Source organism: Eumetopias jubatus, unplaced genomic scaffold (genome assembly GCF_037043125.1).
Source record: "Eumetopias jubatus isolate StellerSeaLion01/CBP00866 unplaced genomic scaffold, mEumJub1_p1.0 scaffold_2, whole genome shotgun sequence".
NCBI classification, from domain to species: domain Eukaryota; kingdom Metazoa; phylum Chordata; class Mammalia; order Carnivora; family Otariidae; genus Eumetopias; species Eumetopias jubatus.
Window position 1 is genome coordinate 86,906,139 of NW_028274808.1, and position 13,806 is coordinate 86,919,944.

Here is a 13,806-nt window from a genome sequence, read left to right on the forward strand (position 1 = left end):
CCCAGAGTGACCTGTACCAATGGCAAGTATTAGTTAATAATAACAAATACATGTCCCATTTTTAGATTAATGAACTGACAATGCGGTTTTATAGTGGTGGTCTCATGTGTTTGATTATCCTGAACTTGTCATCTTTCCTCCAGATAACAGCATTACCAATTACCATTTCATCCAATTCTGAAACCTGGTATCTACCCTTGCTGGATTTAGTAAATAAAAATGCAAGTGCTCAGTTAAATCTGAATTTCGGATAAACTAAACATAATTTTTTAGTATAAGTATGTCCTGTGTAATATTTGGGAATACCAATACCACAAAATTATTCATTTGTTTTGGTCTGAAATTCAAATTTAATTGGGCATCCTCTATTTTATCATTTAGCTCTAACTTCTCAGAATCTCCCAAAGTAGCACAGACTGCTATCTGAACTTCAGAATGCTCTCTATCTCCCATTTGGCTTGCCAGCTTCACAACATTTCTCAGTCTCCCTTCAAGTTAGATAGAGCCAGGTGGCTAAGTTTTTCAAAGGAATATAAATAGGGCAAGATATGTGCTACTTCTAGGCCTGGTCCATAAAATATCCCATGTGCTTTCCTTTATATTCTTTTTTTCCTCCTCTCAGGAGCTGAATTGGGCTTTCCAATGATGACCAGAGTGACTTGGGAAGCAACCTATTAAAGATGGCGGAAACTCAGGACAATGGGAGTGGCTTAGTCGGTGGGGTGGCTGCCTTCGGCTCAGGTCATGATCCAGGGGTCCTGGGATTAAATCCCGCATTGGGTTGCTTGCTTGGTGGGGAGCCTGTTTCTCCCTTTGCCTTCCATTCCCCCTGCTTATGTGCTCTCTCTCTCTCTGACAAATAAATAAATAAAATCTTAAAAAAAAAAAGAGATGGTGGAAACTCAGTCATCCTGGGTTCCTGAATGACTGTGTGACCCAGAGCCCTCACCAACTTGGGATCTCTGCCCCTGAGTGTTATTTGAACAGGAAAGAAGTCTGGTTTTGAACGAAAATTTTAAAATCTGTTTGTTAGTGCAGTTTGCCTTACCCTAGCTAAGGCACATATTTTAATTGGTTTTCTCAAATCTAACAATGCCCTCTACCCTGTTGTGTGCTGGGGCGGGCTTGCATGGGCTTGTGAGAGCTAATTGCGAGCATCTCTTTTCAGACCCTGTTCAGTAACGTCACATTGGCATCTTGAAAATGGCCATGGTGGGAATATTTGCACCAGGGAAATGGGCAGATGCTACAAAATCAGGGCTCCCCCCACCCCAGCTGTTTGCTAAACATTTACCAGCACACCAGTGCCCTTATTTCACTGTATTTCACTAGTTCAGGCACTTAATCCGCTTACACGTGGCATATTTCATTACCTCCTAAGGGGTTTCTTTGCCTTTCTACTTACCTAAAAATCTCTTTCATATTTTCTTGATGGCTTCAGGTTTATTTCCGATTCCTTAAGCTTCTTACATTCCAGTGTCTTCAAAATTTGCCTCCATTTCTAAGGGTACAGTTCTAAGTTCTGACCATTCTATATACTTCTGTAATCACCAACACAATAAAAATGAGAACACTTCCAACCCCCTGAAAAGATCCCTTGTGCTCCTTCCTAGTAAATCCTCACCCCCAAATCCTGACCTCAGGCAATCAATGATCTCCTATTTATTATTATAGATTCAGTTTGTTTTTTTTTCTGGAGTTTTATACAAATGTATTTATATACAATATATACTCTTCAGGGATGCCTGGGTGGCTCAGTTGGTTAAGCGTCTGTCTTCAGCTCAGGTCATGATCCCAGGATCCTGAGATCGAGTCCCGCATCGGCTCCCAGCTCCTTGGGGAGACTGCTTTTCCCTCTGCCTCTGCCACTCTCTCTCTATCATGAATAAATAAATAAAATCTTTAAAATATATATATATATATACTCTTCAGCATAATGGTTTTGTGATTCATCCATGTTTTGTGTCTCTTTAGGTCCCCTCATGTTATTACTGGAGAGTATTCCATATATACTACAATTATTCACTCACTTGTTATTGGATATTTGGATTGTGTCCAGCTTTGGCTTTTAAGAATAAAGTGCAATGGACGTTCATGCGCTAGTCTTTGTGTGGACTTATGTCTTCATTTGCCTTTGATAAATGCCTAGGAGTGGAGTTGCTGAATTGTGTGGTAAGTGTACATTCATAAAAAACAACAAATTATTTTTCAAGTGGCTGTTACCCAGGAAGACAGTCTCATTCTGAGAAGATAAGTTAGAGGGTTGTTTCTTTTTAAGTTTTTATTTATTTATTTGTCAGAGAGAGAGAGAGAGCGCGCAAACACACGCAGGGGGAAGCAGCAGCGGGAGAGGGAGAAGCAGGCTCCCCGCTGAGCAGGGAGCCCGATGCGGGGCTCGATCCCGGGACCCTGGGATCATGACCTGAGTGGAAGGCAGACGCTTAATGACTGAGCCACCCAGGAGTCCCTAGAGGTTTGTTTTTAAAGTAAGATTATTTTCTCTTTTTATTATAAGTAATACATGGATACAGGCTCACTTTAAGATGTCAGATCATTCAAACGACAAAAGGACAGCCTCACTTCTCGCTCCCTTCCTCCCAGGTAACTCTTACTCAGTTCACCTGGGAGTGCCTGGGCCAGCAGAACACAGGGGAGAGGAGGTACCCTAAGGGAATAGCACTGGAGAAACGGTGTCTCTTTCTCAGTTGCTCCTTTGGCTTGCTAGCTTCAAAGGATTGCTTTTCACTTTTGCAAGATAATTATGTTTAAAGGAGGACTGGGGGCGGCGGCGAACGGGCCTGGAGGGAGCAGTGGGATGGAGGCGGAGGCGGCAGTAGTCCCCAGTGTGATGGCCTCCGGCGGGACGGGGAGCGTCTTCCTCGCTCTTCATCCCCTCGTCATTCTCAACATTTCAGACCATTGGATTTGCATGCGCTCCCAGGAGGGGTGGCCTATGCAGGTGATTGGGAGCTCTGATCGGGAAACAGGAAGGCCCGAAATATCGAGGTGATGAACTCCTTTGAGCTGCTCTCCCACACCGTGGAGAAGATTATCATTGACAAGGGGTATTACTACACCCAGGAGGAGCGGTTCAAACAGGTGTTCAAGGAGCTGGAGTTTCTGGTTGGTATACCACTGGGGGGCCGCCTGACCGCTCCGACATCCACGTCCACAAGCGGGTGTGCGAGATCATCGAGAGCCCACTCTTTCTTAAATGGAACCCTATGACCAAGCACACAGATCTTCCCGTCAGTGTTTTTGAGTCTGTCATCGATATAATCAATGGAGAGGCCACAATGCTGTTTGCCGAACTGACCTACACCCTGGCCACGGAGGAAGCCGAACGTATTGGCGTCCACCACGTGGCCCGAATGACAGCCCCAGGCAGCGGGGAGAACTCCACTGTGGCTGAGCACCTGATCGCGCAACACAGCTCCATTAAGATGCTGCACAGCCGGGTCAAGCTCATCTTGGAGTACGGCAAGGCCTCCGAAGGGGCAGAGGTCCCCTTCAACCATGAGATCCTGCGGGAGGCCTATGCTGTGTCACTGCCTCCCAGTGCTCAGAACAGACAAGTTCAAGACAGATTTTTAGGATCAATGCAATGACGTGGGGCTCATGGCCTACCTTGGCACCATCACCAAAACCTGCAACACCATGAACCAGTTCATGAACAAGTTCAACGTCCTCTATGATCGACAAGGCATTGGCAGGCGAATGCGGGGGCTCTTCTGAAAGGGTACTTGAAGGGACAATGCACAGGTCGGACAATGGCCCCACAGGGGAGGGGTGTCACACTCCCATTAGAGAAACCTCCTGTCAATAATAAAAGGGGAGCAACCCCTCAGCACCCCTAAAAAAATAAAGAGGGACTGGCTATTTAGAAACAAATACGTGTTTCCCTAGAATACACAGTGTTTGAGAAACATAGGCAGATTCTTCCTTCTGGTGCTCATTGTTTTAGACTCCATTTGAACCACAGCCCTGTGTATAACTCAAAAGAGGTTTAAGTTTCTTAACATCTCTGTATTCCAGTCACGTCTTCCTGAGGGTACACCCTAGATGGAGATTTAGCAAGCACATGATCTTTTCAGCAACACCTGGAAGATGTGGGTACAAGCCATTATGTGTTCTCTTTTCAAATGGTAAATTTATCCCAATTTTATCTGTTTTGGGGGTGGGACAGAGACACCTTCTTAACAGTAATTCTTAGCACACTGAGCCTTTTTCTTTAAGAACAAACTTCAGACTATAATTCTTGGATTGCAGGATACTTGTCCCATGATGTGGTGTGCATTGGGGCACTCAGTTTCATGGCCACTATGATTTGGGGCAGAGGGTATAGGGATCTTTAAGCACTCGTTCATTTGTTTATGCACTAACAGTTATATTGAGCACCCACCTTACTCCAGGCAGTGCTAGGTGCTGTGGGTAAAACAGTAAACAAGACAGACAACGGTGCCTTCTGGAGTTTACATTCTAGCTCAGGGAAAAGACAAAGATAATAAGCTAGCAATTATACAGTGTGATCAATGCTATGAAGAAACTAAAGATGATGTGATAGAAAGTAACATTTGAATTGAGACTGAAGGATGAGAATGAGCCCCCATGTGGGAAGAGCTGGGGCAGGGAACTACCAGGGTAATGGCCTTGGGGTGGGAAAATCCGTTTAATGATTCGGAGGGACAGAAGGAGCCAATGTGATAGAAGCCAGATCACAACTGTCATACAGAGTTTGGATATTATTCTAAGAGCACTGGAAAGCCATTGGAGGCTATGCCACAAAGAAACAGTATCTGATTTATGTTCTTAAATAGAAAACATATTTAAAAATGTATTTAAAAACATATAGCATATAAAACATATGGCATATAAAACATATAGCATATAAAACATAAAACATTTGGCTGTGGGGTGGAGAAGGGGTTGTAAGAGAGCATAGTGACAAGGGAATCAGATTCTGCTCTCTCCCTGGTGACTTCCGAGCTGAAGACAGCTTGTTCTATGCAAACAGCAGGAGCAGGAAGCTCTCCACTTTCAATTCCCCTTTTCATAACCACAGGAGTTTTTTCTCCCTGGATCCCAGCATTATGGAAAAGCCCTGTGTATGTGTGAGGAGAGCAGAGAGGTGACAAGAAGACTTGGGCCTCAGGGCCCTAAGGGTCAGGAGAGGTCTTTTCTCAACTCCCTTTCCAGACTTTTCTAGACTTTGACTATGGTTCTCTGGACTAATGGAAAGTGCCAGTTGCATGGGTGATGACTCAATGATCTAGCCACAGGACCTGTGTCACAGGAACTGGGTCAATATCAGTCCACGATAATGAAAATGACAGTGAATAATGAAATATGGGCAAAATACCAGATGAAATTACAAAAAAAAAAAAAATCAGCCAGTAACAGGAAGAGGAACTCTTAAGTCTTTTGACCCAGAAAAGAAGCATAAAGGGAACTTAAAAAGCCTTGTCATCCCAGAAGCTTGATATATAAATGAAGTTAAATATAAAATGACTTCCTTCTCTGAAGTAAATTTGCAGGAGTATAAGCAGTCTTTAGGATGAGGATATAATTTATTCATGTTGCTCTAATGTGCCCTTGACTTCCTGTCCAGTTTATTCATGACATGACTTTCTATTATATAAATCTCAAAATAAAGATAGTTTTAATCTTTTAAGAAGTTTCTTAGAGTATTGAAAACAAAAGTGAGATATTAGACACGTTTTCTTTACTCATTTTTCCCACCTTTGGGGAGAGTTCATTGAGAGCTAATCCTTTTATTATAAACTAATAAAGTAAAATTTCTTATATAGTTATGTATGTGTATACACATCTCTATCTCTATCTGTGTGTCATCTGTCATCCCCAACTGGGTTATGTTTCAGTTGTGTTAAAATATACATAACATACATGAAGTTTACTTTCGCTGTTTTAAGTGTACATTTTTGTGGCATTAAATATATTTGTATTGTTGTGCAACCATTACCATCATCTAACCCCAGCTGGGTTTTTATTTTATTTTTTCTATGAAGGAAATAAGAACAATTTATGGTAAAATTATCACAGTGTCATAGTATTTGGGACACGTATTAAAGCTGGATCTTCTTCTCCATGTACTTAAATTAACCCTACAGAGTGTCTAATAAAACAATTTATTTAAAACCTACCTCTTCGGGTCACCTGGATGGCTCAGTCAGTTAAGCGTCTGCCTTCAGCTCGGGTCATGGTCTTGGGATCCTGGGATCGAGCCCCACATCAAGCCCTGCATTGGGCCCCCTGCTCAGTGGGGAGCCTGCTTCTCCCTCTCCCTCTGCCTGCCGCTCCCCCTGTTTGTGTGCCTGGCACGTTCTTTCTCTCTGTCAAATAAAATCTTAAAAAAAAGAAAAAAATAAATAAGACCCATCTCTTCTAAGTGGCTGTTAAAGAAGTACAAAACAAAAAACCATGAACACATCAACCTCATCAGTAATTAAAGAAGCAAAACAACAACCACTACCAAAAAAATTCCCCATCATTTCTCACATATCATATCAGCAAAGGGGGGGGGGATAAAAGAATGATAATACCCAGCGTTTCCAACGTGATGGTGGAATAATGCATTTTTTGTGGGATGTGGTTTGACTATACGTATCAGAATTTTAAACATATATACCAGCCAACTTTCTCTTAGGAAATAATTCTAAGGGGTTCATCACACAGATGTGGTAAAATCTATGCACAAGGAAGTTCACCTCAGTGTTGTTTATAGAATTAAAACACTAGAAACAATTCAGTATTTTGTCAATCAGTGTCAGATTGAGCAAAGTAAATTATGATACATTTACACAATGAAATGTCTTGTCATTATAAATGAAGACACAGATCTACATTGACATAGAAAGATTTAAAGCACATACTGCTGAGTGAAAGAGGTAGTTATAAATGGGCATGCATAGTATGATTCCATTTATATAAAAATGTATATTTAAATATGTGTGTGTGTAGATAGACGATGGATAGATATTTGAAAGGTTCTTCACTACAATGTTAACAGTCTTGATTGGTTAGATTTGCCTCCAATTTTGGGTTCTATTCTCTAATACATGATTTTTTTTTTTTTTTTTTTACTATGAGTATGTTTTAGTTTTTACTATAAGGGAAAAGTCTTCCACTTTGGAATAAAATTAAACACATCATCATGTTTAAAAATAAATAGGATTGGGCGCCTGGGTGGCTCAGTTGGTTAAGCAACTGCCTTCGGTTCAGGTCATGATCCTGGAGTCCCGGGATCAAGTCCCACATCGGGCTCCCTGCTCAGCAGGGAGTCTGCTTCTCCCTCTGACCCTCTTCCCTCTCGTGCCCTCTATCTCTCATTCTCTCTCTCTCAAATAAATAAAATTAAAAAAAATAAAAAAATAAAAATAAATAGGATAAAAGGAGAGGAGTACATACAACTCTCCACACATAAATTTGATAACATAGATGAAATGAACCATTCCTTAAAAAACAAAACTATCACAGTTCATCAATATGAAATGGATAATTGGAATATTCCTGTAACTATTAAGGAAGTTGAATTTATAATGTAAGTACTTCCAAGAAAGAAATCTCCAAACCTGGATAGTTTTACTGAAGATTTCTACCAAACATTTTATTTTATTTTATTTATTTATTTATTTATTTATTTATTTATTTATTTATTTAATAAAGATTTTATTTATTTATTTGTGAGAGAGAGAATGAGAGATAACATGAGAGGGAAGAGGGTCAGAGGGAGAAGCAGACTCCCTGCTGAGCAGGGAGCCTGACGTGGGACTCGATCCCGGGACTCCAGGATCATGACCTGAGCCGAAGGCAGTCGCTTAACCAACTGAGCCACCCAGGCGCCCTCTACCAAACATTTTAAAAAGAATGAATACCAATTTTATGCAATTTCTTTTTTTTTAATTTTATGCAATTTCTTTTGAGAGTAAAAGAGGAGGAAACACTTCACAATTCATTTTATGAAGCTAGTATTACCTTATACCAAAACCAGATAAAGACAGTACAAAAAAGTACAGACCCAAATCCCTCATGAATATAGATGCAAAACTTTTTAACAAAATATTAGCAAGTAGATTTCATCTATATATACAAGAACTTATATACTGTGAGCAGATTGGGTTTATTCTAGAGATGCAAGGCTGGTTCAATATTTGAAAATGAATCAAATATAATCCACCATGTTAACAGGCTAAAGAAGAAAATCACATGATTTATATTAATTGTTGCAGAAAGAGCATTTCACAAAATTTAACACCCATTCATGATAAAAATCCGAAAAATAGGAAGAGATGGGAACTTCCTCAAGTTGATAAAAACCATCTACAAAAACCTACAGCTAACATTATACTTAATGGTGAAAAAGTGCATGCGTGCTTTAGCCCTATATTAGTTTGCTAGAACTGCCATAGAAAAGTACCAGACTCAGTGGCTTAAACAGTAGAAACTTATTTCTCACAATTCTAGAAGCTGTAGCAAAGTGTGAACAGGGGTGGTTTCTTATGAGTCCTCTCTCCTTGGCTTGCAGATATCCATCTTCTGTGGTATCTTCACAGGGTCTTCCCTCTATGTGTTTGTGTCCTAATCTCTTCTCATAAGGATGTCAGTCATATTGGATTAGGGCCCATCCTAAAGACCCCATTTAATTTATTTACAACTTTAAAGACCCTATCTCCAAATAAAGTCACATTCTGAGGTCCTGAGGATTAAGACTTTAGCATATGAATTGCGGGAGGCACAATTTCAGCCCATAATACTCCCCAGTTTTGGGGATAAGGCAAAGATACCTTATTCAGCATTCTTATTCAATTATAGTGCTAGAAGTTTCAGCCACAACAATACAACAGGAAAAAGAATTAAAAGGCATAAAGATGCAAAGGAAGAAATAAAATTGGTCCTATTTGCAGATAGCATGATTTTCTTGGTAGAAAATCCTAAGAAATTTACAAAAAAACCCTTCTAGAACTAATAAATGGGTTCCACACATTTACATGATACAGTATAAAGATGTAAAAATCAATTGTATTTCTGTATGCCAGTAATGAACATGCAGACATTGAAGTTAAAAATATAATAATACCATTTACAGTTGCTTAAAAAAAAAGTGGAACTCGAGTGTAAATCTAACAAAACATGTACCGGGTTTGTATGCTGAAAACTGCACAAAGCTGATGAAAGAAACCAAAGCAAACCAAAATAAATGGAGGGGCATATGTTCATGGACTGGAGAACACAGCATAGCAAGATGACATTTCTCCCCAAACCAACAGAGAAGTTTAATGCAATTCCTATCAAAATATTAGTGAGACTTTCTTTTTTAGATATGGATAAGATTACAGTTTATGAGAAAAGGCAAATAAATTAGAATAACTGAAACATTTTTGAAAAAGAATAAAGTGGGAGGAATCAGTCTATCCAATTTCAAGCTGCTTATTATGTAGATACAGTAATCAAGAGTGTGCAATACTGGTAGAAAGATAGGCAATTGATTAATGGAACGAAACCAGGAGCCCAGAATAAAATCCACATAAATATGCCAACTGATTTTTGACAAAGATGCCAAAGCAAGTCGATAGAGGAAAGGTAGCCTTTTCAACACATGGTATTAGAGGATCTGGATATCCATAGGCAAAAAATGAACCTTGACCTGTCTTACACTTTATATAAAAATCAGCTCAAAAATAGATCACAGACTTAAGTGTAAAATATACAATTATAACATTTTTAGAAAAAAATAGGAGAAAAATCTTCAAGATCCATGGCTAGGCAAAGAGTTCTTAGACTTGACACTAAAAACACAATCCCAGATAAATTGGACTTCATCAAAATTGAAACTTTTGTTCTATGAAAGACTCTTTTTTTTTTTTTAAAGATTTTATTTATTTATTTAAGAGAGAGAGAATGAGCCGGGAGAGGGACAGAGGGAGAAGCAGGATCCCTGCAGAGCAAGGAGCGCTGATGCAGGAATCGATCTCGATCCCAGGCCCCTGAGGTCATGACCTGAGTCAAAGGCAGATGCTTAATCCAGCTTAAAATCCACCCAGGTGCCCCTATGAAAGACTGTTAGGATGAAAAGACAAGCTGAAAGTGGGAGAAAATACTTGCAAATCATATATCCTACAAAGGACTAGTATCTAGAATACACAAAGAACTCTTAAAATTCAATGTAAACAAGCAAACAATCCTGTTAGAACATGGGCAAAAGATATGAAGAAACATTTCACCAAATGGCAAATTAACATGTGAAAATATACTCGATGGCATTGGCTATTAGGGACAGGCAAATTAAGGTCACAATGAAATATTACATACCTATCAGAATGGCTAAAACAAAAAATAGTGGCAACACCAAATGGTGGCAAGGATGGGGAGAAACTGGATCTCCCATACATTATTGGTGGGAATATAAAATATTACAGCCACTCTGGAAAATAATTTGGCAGTTTCTTGTAAAATTAAACATGCAGCTGCCATACAAACCAGCAATAGTACTCTTGGGCATTTATTATGGAGAACTGAAGACTTATGTACAAAAATTGATACATGAATGTTTACATGAATTACTTTATTAGTAATAGTCCAAACCTGGAAACAACACAGATGTTCTCCAACAGGTAAACTGTTAAACACACAGTGATACACCCACACCGTGGAACACTACTTAGCAGCAGAAAGAGAGAACAATCCATTCACACAACAAACTGGGTGAATCTCTAGAGCATTAAATCCCCAAAGATTATATACTGTATGATTCCATTTATGTCACATTCTGTTTGCCTTATAGAAAATAACAGATTAATGGTTGCTAGGGGTTAGGGTGGGAGGCAGGTGGATGTGACTAGTAAAGGCCACCATGCAGGACACTTGTGGTGGTGGAGCTGTGCTGTATCTTGACCGCATCATTGTCACTATCCTGGTTGTGATGTTGTAGTATAGTTTTGCAAGAGATGTTACCACTGGGGAAACTGGGTAAAGGCTACACAAGATCTCTCTGTATTATTTCCTACAACTGCATGTACATTTACAATTACCTCAAAAAAAAAAAAAAAGCTTAATTAAAAAAAAAACAAGACAAAATCTGCTTGTTCTGTTCTCTGGCTCCCCTTTCTTGGCATTTGCCTTGACCTATTAGGGAGGCCTTGTTCTTATCGTCTGCCTGCCCTGGGCACTGTGTCAGTTCCCCAGAAAGTGTTTCTGATGACTCTTCCAAATATGTTAGACAGGACTGCTATCCGTCAGCCTGTAGGCGAAGTAGCACAAACATTTCCTTAGCAGATTTCTGTGATTTCTGTGGTTAAAATTGGCAACAGGGACATTAGTGGATTACAACATGAATTCCCATGGGAGAATCCTGGCGGGGGGCGGGGCGCGGGGGGGAATTCAAGTTATGTTCCCTAAAGCTTGAGAGGAAGCCAGTGGGGAAGAAGTCAGTATACAACTCTAAGAGGATTTGCAGCATTTTGCAACCTTACTGTGCCTTCTGCGCCCTCTCCCTTGTCCCTGCCCCCACTGGAGGATACATTTGAATTTAGATGGATATCCCTAAGAAATCCATCTTTTCAGTTCACTCTTGGATGGTTTCTTTGTAGTCCTTGTCTTTTTTTTTTTCTTTTTCTATCAGTATATGAAATTTTTAAATGAAAGAATATGTATAAATGTTTGTTTTAATAAGCAACAAGGGAAAGGGAATTCATGTTTATTGACTTATGATGCCAGATTGCCATGCTAAGCATTTTACATTCGTTATTTAATTCTCTTGGCAGAGTAGTCACTATTTCCCCCATTTCCTAGATGAGGAATTTAAAGTTCAGATTATATGACTTCTCCCAAGGTCAGAGAGCCAGTAAGTGTCCGAGGCAGCTTGACCACACAGGTCTCCCTGGCTCCGGTGCCTCAGCTATCTATCATCCGTCTATCATCCATCTATCATCCATCTATCATCTATCTATCTATCTATCTATCTATCTATCTATCTATCTATCTATCTAATCATCTATTTATCTCTCTATCCCAGAGAGTAAAAATTCACACTGTATATGCTGAACTGTCACTTTCACATTAATTCTAAATTAATTAATTTAGTGCATTCTCTAGGGTGGCAAAATAAGTGTTTTATTTTTTTAAATTTTATTTATTTATATGACAGGGAGAGACACAGTGAAAGGGAACACAAGCAGGGGGAGTGGGAGAGGGAGAAGCAGGCTTCCTGAGGAGCAGAGAGTCCGATGCAGGGCTCGATCCCAGGACCCCGGGATCATGACCTGAGCAGAAGGCAGACGCTTAACAACTGAGCCACCCAGGCACCCCCAAAATAAAGAGTTTTAAAGCAAGTGTCTAGCTCAGATAAAGGTTACCAAACTGCCATAAAGTCTTAAGTGGTCTCTTTGATGAGGAAGACTATCTATGGCCAAGTGAAATTTTCTCTACTGATTTGCTTTGGTGTTTATGTGATGTGCTGTAAATCATAGATTCTAGCCCCAGAGCAAACACAGGTGCCACCTCTCTAGTTTACAGAGAAGGAAACTGAGTGCGCTCAACACTGCGAGTGAGAGTCAGTCTTCAGATCAATTGTCTGTAGACCAAGGCTCTTTCTAGTTTAGCATGTTGCTATGGAAAGAATACTTGGTTTATCTTCCATGCTCATAACCTCTTTATATGGGAGAAAGCCTAGGCTAGTGCTTAAGATCACACATTCTGAAATCACCCAGCTCCGCCTCCAGGATATGTGCCATGAAACGAGCTATTAACTCCCTAAGGCCTGTTTCCTCTTCTGTAAGCTGGGATGACAATAGTACCAATCTCCTAGGATTGTGGCGAAAATCAGATGAAATATTGCATGTAAGTGCTTAGAACAGACCCTGGCCCACAGCAAACACTTGATAAGCTTTAGACAGCATCGTATTTAAGCAAGGGGTTTGTGAGGGTATTATGAAGAGATGACCAGTACGTACGGAGATGATTTATTTCCAAGGCACTGGAGCCAGGGAGACCTGTGTGGTCAAGCTGCCTCTGACACTTGCTGGCTCTCTGACCTTGGGAGAAGTCACATAACCCACCTGAGCTGTAATTCCCCATCTAGAAAATGGGGGAAATAGTACCTACCTTGCTGAGGGAATTAAGTAACACACGTGCAATGCTTAGCACAACATGTTGGCACTCAATAGCTAGGAGTTCCTTTTCCCCTTTTGCTTAGTCAAACAGTTATGTAGCTTTCGGTTTGAAATGCTGTCTGCTGGCTGTCAGGTGGTGGCAGGGTTCATTCACCATGAATGTGGTCATAATTGAATCTGGAACAGAAGTAGCTCCGCAACTCCCCCCAAATAGGGGCCATGTTTTATGTCAACCAGGCTTCAGTACATATGCACTATCCATCTCATAAGTGCTGTTTTAGTTATTGTTTTAATGCTTCAAGAGAACCGGTTGCAACCACCTGGAAAGTGGCAGGCTGTAGAGGAAGGTCAGGGCTTTGGGCCCAGACAATGTTGGGCAGGAGTGCTAGGGAGCTGTGTGCTAGCTGTGGACCCTGGGGAGGCTTCCCAACCAGAGTTTCTGGTTCAGGGGAGATTAGAGAGAAACACAGCCCTTGAAGGGCTGCTGTGAGGATCAAGATATATATAAAACACAGAAAAGCAATAATAGCTAATATTCATCGAGCATTTATTATGTGCCATACATTGTTCTAATTATTGCAAGTAATTTTCACAAACATCCTGGGGGGTAGGTACAATCACCACCATTTTGTGGATTAAAAACTCAAGCACTAAGAATTCATGTTACCTGCCCAAGATCACA

General features: G+C 40.4%; 1 pseudogene; it reads left to right on the top strand.

Moving 5' to 3' along the window:
* Positions 1 to 2,761: 2,761 nt before the first annotated feature.
* On the top strand, positions 2,762 to 3,735 carry LOC114208177 (COP9 signalosome complex subunit 6 pseudogene; annotated as a pseudogene).
* Positions 3,736 to 13,806: the final 10,071 nt, after the last annotated feature.